Source organism: Camelus dromedarius, chromosome 25, assembly GCF_036321535.1.
Source record: "Camelus dromedarius isolate mCamDro1 chromosome 25, mCamDro1.pat, whole genome shotgun sequence".
Taxonomy (NCBI): Eukaryota; Metazoa; Chordata; class Mammalia; order Artiodactyla; family Camelidae; genus Camelus; species Camelus dromedarius.
In genome coordinates, this window is record NC_087460.1 from 2,998,216 (window position 1) to 3,011,693 (window position 13,478).

Sequence of the window (13,478 nt, forward strand, 5' to 3'; positions counted from 1 at the left end):
TTAAAAGCAAAAGAATGGAGGAATTCCAGTTTCAGGTATGACATATAAAGAGCTTGGAATTCATCACTTCTGTACTTGTGACAAGATAAAATCTGAACAAACTGAAAATAAACGACTTTCTTAGACCATCAGAAAGTGGATGTCGCTGGCAAAGCACCACCCTGAAATCTGGGGAGACAGATGAAAACGGAGACTCAAAGCCTCAATCAGCTCACTTGGAGAAGAAACCACCGTGGCCACAAAAGGGTAGGAGCACTTAAATGATCATTCTGATGACTTGCTGGAGGCTGAGTGTGGATTGCTGGAGAGTGAGACTCTCCCGGAGGTGCAGCTTTGGGGAAACCCACATACACACTTGTATGGGTTTTACTTCAGGAGCGCACCAGATTCTCCAGGTGAGAGGAGAGAACCCGACAGCAGCTCCCTCACGTTTCAGGCAAAGCGTGGGGAAGTGGCCACGTTTATATGTGCTCAGAGCCTTCTCCATCACAAAGTCCTGCTCTCCAAGGGGCCAGCTGTACCAGAGAGCCTTATCCATCGGGGAGAAGGGCAATTAGCCAACTCCTGTTTCCTATAGCCTTCCTGCCTCACCTGAAGGAAGATTAAAAAAAAAAAAAAAAAAAAAGACAAAGAAAAAGTTCTGAATGGCACAGCCCAAGACCCAGGCACAGGAAAATACTGAGATTTAATCATAAGATTATACAGAATGCTCCCCCTCCCTGACATCTTCCCACCACATCCACAGGGCTCCAGGATCATAACGGCAGATTTCAAGCAAAAGAGCTGAAGCACAAGGACCCTACAGCTACCATCAACATTAAACACAGCCCAGCATTTAGCCAGATTAACACCAAACCTCAGAAAAGGCCTATCTGCCTCAGTCCTTACTACCTAGTACACTATGTCTGCTTTTGTGAAAAGGCAGGAAAAAACAGTCTGAAAAGACAAAAACAGTATCAGAACTGGACTGAGAGATGTCATAGATTTTGGAATTATGAGGCAGCAAACTAAAAATAATGGAGTACATGTTAAGGGCTTCGGTGAAAAAGTAGACACCAGGCAAGAATGGATAGATAACGTGAGCAGAGAGAGAGAAATTCTAAGAAAGAATCAAAAGGAGTGCTAGAAGTCAAACCCACTGCAGCACGAAGAAGGAGTGCCTTTGATGGGCTCGTGGGTCCACTGGACACAGCTGAGGAAGGAATCCGTGAGACTGAATAGCTGTCAATAGAAGCTTTCCAAGCTGAAATGCAAAGGGGGGAAAAAATGAAAAAGACAAAACAGACTATCCAAAAATTGTGGGATGATTACAAGCAGTGTGACATCTGTGTGTTGGGAATAATAGAAGAAGAAGAAAGAAGGAAAGGAGAAGAAAAAATTTGAGTAATAATGGCGGAGAATTTTCCAAAATTAATGGTAGACACCAAACTACAGGAACTCAGAGAACACCGAGCAGGATAAACACTGAAGAGTTTATACCTTGGCATCTTGGATTTCAGCTGCAGAAAACCAAAAGCAAAGGAAGTCTTGAAAGAAGTGAGGGGAAGGGAGGGCCACCTTGCTTACAGGGGAACAAGGATAAACGTTTTATTGGACTTCTCATTGGAAACCATGCAAGTAAGGTTGCTTTCTTTCCAAATTTTAAATTTTGAAAGGAAACAACCACCAGTCTAGAATTCTATATCCAGCAAAATTTTCCTTCAATAGTTAAGGGAAGATAAAGACTTTCTTACAAAAAAACCTGGAGAGCATTTATCACCAGTATGCCTGCCCTGCAAGATATATTTTAAAAGAAGCTCCTCAGGAAGAAGGAAAATGATACAGGTCAGAAACGCGGTTCTATATACTCAAAGGAAGAGCACCAGAGAGGTAGTCAGTGAAGTGAAATAACATATTTTACTTTTCCTATTAATTGTTTAGAGTAATTCTTATTTGTTTAGAGTAATAATACTAATGTTTTGGGTGATTGTACCATATAGATAAGTGAATGACAGCACTGTTGTAAGGGACAGGAGGGAAAAATGAGAATTATAAATATAGACATACTTGAACGTGGACTTAGATTACTTGTAAACATATATTCCTAACTCCGGGCTAAGCAATATTTTAAAAAGAAGTACAATTGATGTTCAGAGAGGAGAAAAATAGGATCTTATAAGATTCTCAATAAAAACCAGGAAAGAAAGAAAAAGAGGGGAAGACAAAAAAGAAACAAAGAACAAGTGCCAGAAATAGGACAGTTATTAATGCAGTAGACATTAACCCAATGATAAAAAAAATCACTTAAAATATGAATGTTGAATGCAAAGACCAAGGGTAGCCAAGACAATACTGCAGAAGAGGAGGAGAAAAGTTGGAGGATTTGCAGGACATGATTTTACAAAATTTACTAGAAAGCTTCAGTGAGCAAGGCAATGTGGCATTGGCACCATGATGGGTGTACAGGTCATCGGAACAGAAATGACAGTCCAGAAATAAAACTTTACTTTTATGGCCCATTGATTTCCAAATCGAGTAACAAGACAATTCAATGGAGACATGATGATGGGAAAAGGGAGATCCATTAACCTAGTTTTTTCTTTCACATCACACATAAAATTTAACTCAGCATGGATCATAGTCCTAAGTGTAAGAACTAAAACTGGAAAACTTTTAGAAGAAAACAGGAGAAAGATCTTTGCGAACGCTGGTGAAAGTCTTTACAGCTCCAAAAGAGAGCCATTAAAAAAAAATGGAGAAATTGCACTTTATTAAAACTAAAAATCTTTGTGCTTTAAGAAACAACCTTAACAAATGAAAAAGACCAGCCATGGACTGGGATAAAGTACTTGCAAAACATGTATTTAGTAAAGGACTCGTATCCAGAATGTAAAGGGAACGCTCACCCCTCAGTAAGAAGACAAACAAGCAGATTAAAAAATGGATAAAAGACTTGAACAAACTTTCCAGCAGAGAAGACATATGAAGAGCGAATAAGCACATGGAAAGGGGCTCAGTGTCTCCAGCCATTAGGAAATGCAGGCTAAAACCGTTGGCCCCGGCACCCTCTCCCAGGCGCTGCGTTCGAAAGGACAGCATGGGTGCAGGTATGCAGAAACGGGAACCCTTACACGTTCCTGGCAGGAACGAAGATGGTACCTCTACTTTGAAAGACTGCTTGTTTCTTTAAGTTAAACATAAAGTTACCCCAAACCCACAAATTCTAAGGAATCTATCCAAGAAGAATGAAGACACGTCCACACAAAGACTCGTAAGTGAAAGTTCAGAGCAGCATGATTCATGGTAGCTCCAAACTGGAGATAATCCAAATGCCTACCATCTGCTGAATGGATAAACCAGTGCGGTATATCCACGCCGGGGAGTACTATTCAGTGACAGAAAGGAATGAAATATCGGTGCAGGTTACATCATGGATGAACCTAAAAAAAAAAATCGTGCTTAAAGAAGCCAGATGCAAAGGTTGCTTATATTATATGATTCTCTAATTCCATATATATTAAATGTCCAGAAAAGGCAAGTTACAGAGACAGAAAGTAGATAAGTGACTACCTAGGTCGGGGGGTGGGAGCTGACCTTGACTGCCAATGAACTTAAGAACAATTTTAGGATGGTAGCAGGGTTTCCAAACTGGATTGTGGTGATGGCTGCACAACTCTATACCTTTATTAAAAGCAATGAAATCATACACTTGCAAGGGGTGAATTGTAAGGTATGGAAACTATACCTCAATAAATCTGTACAAGTCACGTCTGAAGCTCAGGACTGGTTCAGCAAGGGAGATCTGTGCTCTGGAAGATGTAAGCCCAGGGTGACTAGCTCCTCCTCCGTGCAGACAATTACATCCTGACCGACCCCGGCTGACTGCACGGTGGCCCCAGTCAAAGCCAGTGTAGACTTGACCAGTCAAGTCACATCCTTTTCTGCTGCTCATGGTCTCTGGAGATGCTCAGATTTCACTGCTGAGAGCTCTGGGATAGGGTGCCAGGTTTTAGCATCACCAGATGGAGATACTTCTGACACCAGTGATAGTCCAAGTACATTTATTGCAAATCTGATCTACAATCTTAGCCTTTACACAAGAAAAGAGCTAACATGTACTTCAGTGCTTTATACATGCCTAACCTAGATTTTGCCCCACCAAGAATACTTACCAAGCACCGAAAACATACTTAAATGTCCATTGACAGATGACTGGATGAAGAGGATGTGATATATTTATACAATGGAATACTACTAAGCCATGAAAAGGATAAAATAATGCCATTTGCAGCAACATAGATAGACCTGAAGATCGTCATTCTAAGTGAAGTAAGCCAGAAAGAGAAAGAAAAATACCATATGATATCACTTATATGTGGAATCGAAAAAAGAAAAAAAAAAAGAAGACACTGAGCTTATCTACAAAACAGAAATGGACTCACAGACATAGAAAACATACTTACAGTTGGGAAAAGGGGGTGGGATGGGATAAATTGGGAGTTCGAGATTTATAAATATTAACTAGTATGTATAAAATAGATAAACAACAAGCTTCTACTGTACAGCACAGGGAACTATATTCAATATCTTGTAGTAACCTACAATGAAAAATAATCTGAAAAGGAACATATGTATGTATAAGTATGACTGAAACATTATGCTGGACACCAGAAATTGGCACACTGTGAAATGACTATACTTCTATAAAAAAATAAAATAAAATGTACTTGATGTTTCTCTCCCAGGAATGAGTGTGTGTGTGTGTGTATGTGTGTATATGTGTGTGAGTGTGTATGTGTGTGTGTGTGAGTGTGTGTGTGTATGTGTGTGAGTGTGTGTGTGTGTGTGGGGGGCAATCTGGCGTCTGAGCTGCTGAGTTTTACTTGAGGGACACATCTGTGAAGTGATGGGAGGTTGACGTCTTCACTTCCTCTGCCAACTTTCTCTGCTTTTTTTTTTTAAGGGGAGAATTTCGCTGCGGCTGCAGCTGGCTTCCTGCAAAGAGAGGTCAAACCGGCACCTGTCCTGCTTTTTGCCTTTCTCTTTCACTCCGGACCCCGTCACCAGCTGAGTTTTCCAGGGCTCCAAAATTCCTCAGCTACTTATCTCATGTTTCCTTAACCACGCATTTCTTGATTCTCATTCACTTGACGCCAGACGTCCGGGGCGCCCCCCCAGACGGGCAGGGGGCTGGCTGGGATGCGGCGGGGGTCCCGGAGGTGGCCAACGACCGCCGGCCTCGATCACAGCAGGAGGCAGGCGAGGTGTTCGCACGCACGTCTAAACCACCAGGTGACATGTGGGAACAGTACTACCAGCCAAGGCATCCGCGTGTTGAGGAAGCGAGAAGCCGTTGGGTTAGAACAGTCAGGACAGGCCTTAGGGAGGACGCGGTGCTGCGACGTCTCCCGGTGTGCGGCGGGCAGCCGACCGGTGGATGGGGGCGACAGTTACTCTGCTGCGAAAAACGAGGGGGAAGACGGGTTTGAGACGGTCAGGTGGAGGCCAAGACGGCTTTTAGATACAGGACGCCGGGGGTCGGGAGGGGTCTGGGCTGGAGCCTGAAAACCGGGGTTCAGCATCAGTAGATCCTATTTAAAGCGGGGACTAGGCGAGGTCAGCTGGTAGCAGGGGGCGGGGGCAGCCAGAGAAGGGAAGAGAAGCGGGTATGAGAAGGCCTGGGATGGAGCCTTGAGACCCTCCAACACCTGCAGGTCGGGGGAAGCAGAAAGTCAGCACAGGAGGCTCTGCTCTTCAAGGCCCGGATCCACCCTTCACGCTGAGGCCAGGGGTGACCGTGATGTGACTCAGGGGTGCTCACGCCTCCTCCCTGCTGGCCTCCCAGGTTCTCCACTGCCCCCTAGAGAGACTCCAGACCCTTAGATGCACACAAGTGCCCACCACGCAGACCTAACCTTCCCTTCTGGGTTCCTCTTCTTTGGCCCTTTGATCACAGCGCCTTAAGATCATGGTTTGATTTCCTGGGTACACATCCATCTCTGTTATTAGCTGGAACTTACGGAAAAGGATTGTGTCATTTGCATTTTCAATGCCTGGCACAAAGTAGGTGCTCAGTAACACTTGCTGAACAAGAGGGAGGAAGGAAGAAGGATCTTAAGTATACAGTTCAATGGGTTTTACAGGCGTGTACATCCCTGTAACTCACATGTCAGTCAAAATGTAGACCATTACCCCACCCCCCAAAATTACCTCAGATCTCTTCTCAGTCAGTACTCCCCAGCCTGTGCTTCGATCCAAACACATCCCTGACTTCTCACTTCATGTGGGTCACTTGGGGTTCCCTCCTTTTGCGGATCAGGCTGGCGAGAGGCTTACCTATTGCACTGTTTTCTTCAAAGGAACCCAATTTTGGTTTCATTGGTTTTCTCTATTGCTTTTCTGTATCATTAGTTTATCATTTTATTTTTATTATTTCCTTCTTTCTGCCTCCTGCAGGTTTAATTTGCTCTTCTTTTTGTAGTTTTGAAGGTGAAAGATAAGATTATTAATTCAAAGACCTTTTAAATTTTCTCGTATGATGATTCAGTGTGCTAAATCTTCCTGTGAGCACCGTTTTAGCTGCCTCTCTCAAATTCGAATACACACGCTTTCATTCAGTTCAAAGTAATTTCTAATTTTCTTTTTGATTTCTTTTTTGACCGTGGGTTATTCAGAAGTGTGTTAACTTGCAACTACTTGGGTTCTCCTGATGTATTTATGTTATCATTTTTGTTGTGGCCAAAGGCATACTCCAAGTGACTTCAAATATTTTAAACGTATTGAGACTAATTTTGTGGACCATTACAGGGTCCGTTTTGGTGAATGTTCCTGTGGGTTTCAAGAAAACGTGTGTTGTGCTTTTGCCGGGTAGAAGCTTCTGTAAGTATCAGTTCGTTGGCACCGACTGACAGCAGCCTTACTCGTTGTTTTCTACCTGTTTCATCAATTATTGAGAAAGTAGCACTGAGATTTCCAACTATAATTGTGCATTGGCCCATTTCTCCTTCCGTCTTATCAGATGTTGCTTCATGTATTCTGAGTCTCTGCTATTACATGTGCATGTACATTTAGGATCGTTCTGTATTCTCGATGAATTCACCCCTTTGTCACCATGGAATCTCCCTCTTTACCTCAGATAATAGTTCTCCTTCTGAATTTTGCTGTCTCCATTGTCAGTATGGCCATTCCAGCTTCCTTTCAGTTAGTGTCTGTATGGTATTTTTCTTTTCCAGCCTGTGTCTTTGTATACAAAGTGAGTTGCTTGAGTACAGTATAGAGCTGGTTCTTGCTTTTTTTTTTAATCCAATCTGATTAAATCTCTGACGTTTAATTAGGTTTTTAGACATGCCAATTTTATTTAATTTCCATGGGTTTGTGTTTGCCATCTTGGTACCAGTGTCTATTTATCTCATCTTTTCTTTGTCCCTTTTTCCTTCTTTATTAGACTTCTTTTCAGGGAATTCAATAATTTTTATACTTCCATGTTGTTTCCATTATTGAATTGTTAACTATTCCACTCTTCTTTAAGGGCTTGCTCCAGGATCAGGATTCACAGGATCCATCTGTAATTTTTCACAGTCTACCCTTGTCTAGTATCACACTCCACCTGTAGCATAAGAAGCGTATGACAAACATGACACCCCCACGTCCCCCTTCTTTCCTTTGTGTTTTTGTTGTCATGCATTTTATTGCTACTTGTTTTATTAATTCTACAACAGAGCGTTTTTTACTTTTGTTCTAAACAGTCAATTGTCTTTAGAGATTTAAAAATATCATCACAGACATTTTTATATTCACCCACGTATATGATTTCTTTGGCATTCATCACTTCTCTTTATTGATCCAAATTTCCTTTTGCCCTCATTTTCCTTCTGCTTGGAAATCTCATTTAAGATTTTATTTAAGGTAGATCACTGGTGATGGGTTCTCTTGGCTTTTAAGCATAAAAAATGGCTTTATTTTGCCTCCACTTTTGAAAGATGTTTTTGCTGGTTATACAAACCAAGGTTGAATTTTTAAAATCCTTTCAGCGCTTCAAGGATGATGCTGCATCGTCTGCTGGCTTGAGTAATTTATGACAGTAGGTCGGCTGCCATTCTTTGTTTATTCTGCTGAACTGATGTGTCTTTATTTTTTTTCCCTTTTCTAGTTGTTTTAAGATTTTTTCATTCTATCACTTGCTTTTGAAAATTTGATATTGTGCTTTTTCCCCCTTATGTTTACACTGATTAGAGTTCGTTGAGACGCTCGGATCTACGGGTTTATAGTGGAAAATTTGAGGCTGTTATTTCTTCAAGTGCTGTTTCTTTCCTCACTTGTTTTGGATGCTAGTTACAGATATTTGGACTGACCCCGCCCTACAGCCCCGCAGCCCCGCCCCACAGCCTCGCAGCCCCGCCCCACAGCCCCGCAGCCGCGAGGCTCTGCTCTTCTCAGTTTTTTTTTTTTTTTTTAACGTTTTCTCTCTGTGTTTCAGTTGGATTGTTTCCCGTATTATGCCTTCAACTTCTCTAGTTTTTCCTCCCGCAGTTTTCAATCTGCAGTTAATCTCATTTGGTATAGTTTTCATTTTAGACATTATATTTTGCATCTCTAAAAGTTCTATTTGGGTCTTTATATTCCATTTTCTTATATGATATATTAATGTTTTTCTTTACATCTTTTAGCATATTTGTAATTGTTCAAAGTTCTTATCTGCTAATTCCCTCATCTCTCTTATTTTTTTTATCTATTGCTATTGACTTATTTTTCTCCTGGATCTGGGTCATATTTTCCTGCCTCTTTGGATGCCTGGTAATTTTTTATTGCATGACAAACATTGTGAATTCTATGATGTTGCAGGCTGGATTTTGCTGTATTCCTTTAAAGAATGTTGGATTTTGTCTTGGAATATGGTTAAGTTATTAGCAGATATGTTTGTTCCTTTAAAGGCTTGTTTTTAAGCTTAATAAAGTGGGTCCAGAGCAAAGCTCTGCTAGAGAGGATGACCCTTCTCAGAGCTCTACTCAGTGTCCTGTGTATTACAATTTTCCTCTGTTCTGGCTGGTGCAGTGGGAATCACCCTCAGCCTTGTGTGAGCTCTGGGAATTGCTCAGCCTACTTCTTTCCTGGTGATGATTTCCTCTGCCTTGTGGAGGTTGCACCACACAAATGCAGGTCATCAGCCACAGACAAGGGGACCCCTCTGCAGCTGTCTGGAGCTTCTCTGCATCACAAATTCTAGCTGCCTCGGTCTCCCCAATCTCTGAGCTCCAATCAGCTGAATGAGACTGCAGGACTTCTTTGCATTCCCTTGCCCTGCGTTTCAGCCTGTAAACTGCCTCCAGACGGCAAGCTGGGGCACCACAGGGCTCCCCTAGTCTGCTCCTCCTCTTTCTGGGATCTGAGTCCTATAGCCTGTCTTCTCCTTCCAGTTCTTTGGGCAGGAGGGAAGTTCCCCAAACAGCTGTTCTACTCTAAGTCTCCTTTGTGTGCACTGACTCTCACCACTGCTCTCTGAAATAGATGCTCTTATTATTACACTCATTTTATAGATGAGGAAGCCAGGCATAGAGGAATTTAAGATCTCACCCGAATTCATATACCTGGTAAACGTTAGAGGCAGGATTTGAACCCAGGAAGTCTGGTTCATGAGTTTAAACACTAGACTATATTGCTTCCCAGGTAAGCACTAGAAACACAAAACTCTCTAAAACACACTCAGATATTTGAAGAAGGAGTAGAATGTAGCCCTGATTTCAAATTTAAAGAGGGTGAGTTTAAAGCCTGGCTCTAGGTAGGCGGTACTTCCACGCCTACAGGGTGGCTGGGGGTGTGACTCAGTCAATGAGGACCAGACGCAGCTGGGGCGAGGTGCCCATGAACACTAAGAGACGCCACCGCTGGGGCGGCAGGAGGTGACACATGCTTCCAATACAGAAGAGCACTCCTTGGACTGACCTTGGCAGCATGGGCATTTCAAAGAGTGATGGGTTCAATTTGCTCAAGCCAGGCTGAGAGTCAGCACTTGTGGGGACAGATGTGATTGTCTGGAAAGCAAATCAGAGAGGACACTTTGCAATTAGAGGAGCCGCTATGGAAGCAGGAGAGTCCCGGCTGCATGGAGAGAGACGAGCTGCTGACACCTACAACGGCCACCACCTCCGGAGTGGAGGCTGGTGACCGGACAGATGCCTGACTTCCTTCCTCTCATCACGTGGCCAGAACTGTCCCCATTCACCACCCTAGGACTCACTCCCTTCTCGCAGGGAGCGGGGTCTACACCCCAGCCCCTACAAACGTCAGTCTTGGAATCTCTAGAAATGCTAAGAGTAAATACTATTTTGCAGAGTGAAATTTTATCACCGCTTTTGACAGTAATAACCAAAGAGGCTCCCCCCTCGAGGACAATCTATCCTCTAATGATAGACTTTTTTACTCAACTTCTTAGAGAATGAATTTCTCAGCTATCTTAACTCTGTGTTGGGAACTTGCTCAGTTTTTTTAAAACCCCTCAACAGTCTGCATGTTTTCCCACAACCGGCTTTATCGCGCCCTGTCTTGCTCACCAACACCTCAGCGGCGCCTTACCGCGTGTTAAGAGTTCCACTCCAAGAGATGTTTTCATGCAAACCTTTGGTTTTTTCAGTGCAAATGCCTCTCTTAGTCAATCTATCCCCCTGTTGCATGATGGTGTTTTGGGCTTCTTTCCATTCTTGGGGTGAAAAATGTACTTCCCATCTGTGCCAGTCGTTAATTCAGTGTCTTGCAGCTCCAAACCCCGCGTCTTTCTCCTGCTTTGTAGCACTGGAGCTGGCCCCGCCAGGCTCTGATTCTCGCTGCCAGCTGGCTGGATGCGCATTTTGGACACCAAGAGGGCGGGAGGGACCAGGCAGGGCTGGGAGAGAAAGAAGGGCCTTTTTCTTCCTCTCCTTCGCACTGTGTGGTCTTCAGTCTGCACGCTGGCCTCCCAGGGGCATTTTATGGGGGCAGCCGGCTGCCTTGGCAGCTCAGTGGTGGTGTCCTTGTCACTGTCACCGCCCTTAAGGCAGTGTGTTCCTGGGGCGCGGGAAATTCTCGCCGGGGTCTGCGGCCAGCGTGCACGCGGGCTCTTTACCCTGAGTTTCGAAGTTCCCTCCTTGTTCACGTTTCCCTTCCTGCAGTTACTGCCCCTCCATCCCTTAGAGTTCTCTTGGACCCCACTTCATTGTACACAACCCTCACCTAGTCCACCAGTCTCTATATTAAAAAAAAAATATGTATGTGTGTGTGTATATATATAGTCAACGAGACTTTGTATTAAATTTATAATCAACACGATGACTTCCACTCTTGTCCGGACTCCGAGTGATAACCATCTAAGTATGCTTTGGTGTTTGATTTTCATTTTTGAATAAAGGACTCTATTTTGCACAAAGGACTCTCTGTTTTAGAGTTTGCACACTAACATAGGTTTCACGTGGCAATTTAGCACAGGCTAAGAGCACAGGAGATGAAGCCAGATTGGCTCTGCCATTTCCTCGCTGCGTGTCCTTGGGCAAATCGTCTCTTTGTGCCTCAGTGTCCTCATTTGTAAAATGGGGATTGAATAGACTTGCCAGATAAAATCCAAGGCGCCCAGTTACCTTTGAATTTCAGACAAACAACAAACAATTCCTTGGTACGTGTATGCCCCGGATGTTGCCCGGGCATCCATCCTGTGTTCGCCTTTGCGAAATCCGGCAACCCTAACGCTGCGTCATAAATAGTGAGATGAGTGGCCCCGTGTGAAGGGCTTGAAACAAACGTGGCGCAGACGGTCACCGAGGAGCCGGGGCTGCGGCGTTTGCCTGCTTGCTGCGGCGCAGCAGCGCCCTCTTGCGGGGGTGCTCCGCGGCCAGTTGTGCCGATCTTGCTGCGTTCGCTGCGGCCTCCAGCTGCCTGGCCCGCAGCACCCGCCTTCCGCCCTTCAAAGCAGCGTGGCCAGGCAGTCTGTTTGGGGGGAGTGGCCACTGATTAGATGAACATGCATGGGGCCGAGGAAGCCCGGTCGTGGACCGGGCACCCACCCGTGAGGTGGCCCGCGAGAAGCCTGCTGTCCAGCGGAGCAGCAGGAGTGAGTTGAGCCCATCGGGATGTAGGCTGGAGAACGCGGAGGGGAGGGATCTGTGAGGACCAAAGCGAAGGGGAGCAGATACGCAGAGATGAGAAAACTTGCCGTGAGAGAGACGCGGGAGCAGAGAGAAGGAGGGCAGGGGTCTTACACCTGAAGTCCTGGTATTTTTCCAGTTCCGGTTCTCATATATGAGTTCCCCCTTTTCTTCCCTTGAGACGCAGAAACACCTGCTCCTCGCAAGTAAGACACACAGTCCCCCCCAAACAACCCCCCCAACACACTCAATCGACAGCGCCTACCTGTCTCCGGGGCGCTGTTGGGGAGGGCGGGGATAAAGGCTGAGAAGCAGCGTCTCCTTCCCCGAGGACCAGGGAGCCTGGAGGGCAGAGTCCCGGGAGGGCGGCCCCCGCCTCACAGATGCCAGGCCGAGGTGTGCGCGCTGCGCGGTCAGCGAGCACACCTGGTAGGAACGGCACGCGCATCTGCTGGTAGAGTTCATCTTTTCTGGAAAATAGAACGCATTCTCGCGCTAGCAGAACACCAGACATGACGAAAGCTTCTCTCACTTCCAGGCACTGAACTGCCCCTCACACTTGGTGTCAGGTGAGTGTCCTGGAGACCACAATGTTGGAACGGTAGAAGGCACACAGAAAGCCAGAGGCCCCGGGCAGCAGGAGAAGCAAGGCACTGTACAGCGGGAGGCAACGCGAGCGCACACGTCGCAGCTTGAAGGACAGGTGCGTGTAATCACATAAATTACAGGCAAGTGTGTGTATCTGCACGGGGGCACACGCATCCAAACGCGTAAGCAAAGACAGGCTGGTGCTGAGTGGATGAGCTACAGCTCTCACGCTTCGGAGACCACCAGACTGCCCCCTCCCAGGAATCATATAATCACATTTACCACGATCTTTAAATATTTTGAACTGATGCACAACATAATTCTTTTTTACTGCAAAATATTTGCATGTTTTTTTAATTGAAATAGAGTTGATTTACAACGTTGTGTTAATATCTGGTGTACGGCTTAGTGGTTCAGTTATACACACATATATTCTTGTTCATATTCTTTTTCATTACAGGTCACTACAAGCTATTGACTATAGTTCCCCGTGCTCTGCAGCAGGACCTTGCTGTTTATCTATTCTGTCCATAGTAGTGTGTATCCGATAATCCCAAACTCCTAATTTATCCCTCCCTTCTTTCCCCTTGGGTAACCATAAGCTTGTTTTCTTTTTTTTAATATATATTTTATTTACTTATTTATTATTGTATTATTTAACTATGTTTACTTTGGCAGGGGGCAGGGAGGTAATGAGGTTTATTTTTTAATGGAGGGACTGGGGATTGAACCCAGGACCTTGTGCATGCTAAGCATGGGCTCTACCACTGAGCTCTACCCTCCCCTCATAAGTTTGTTTTCTAC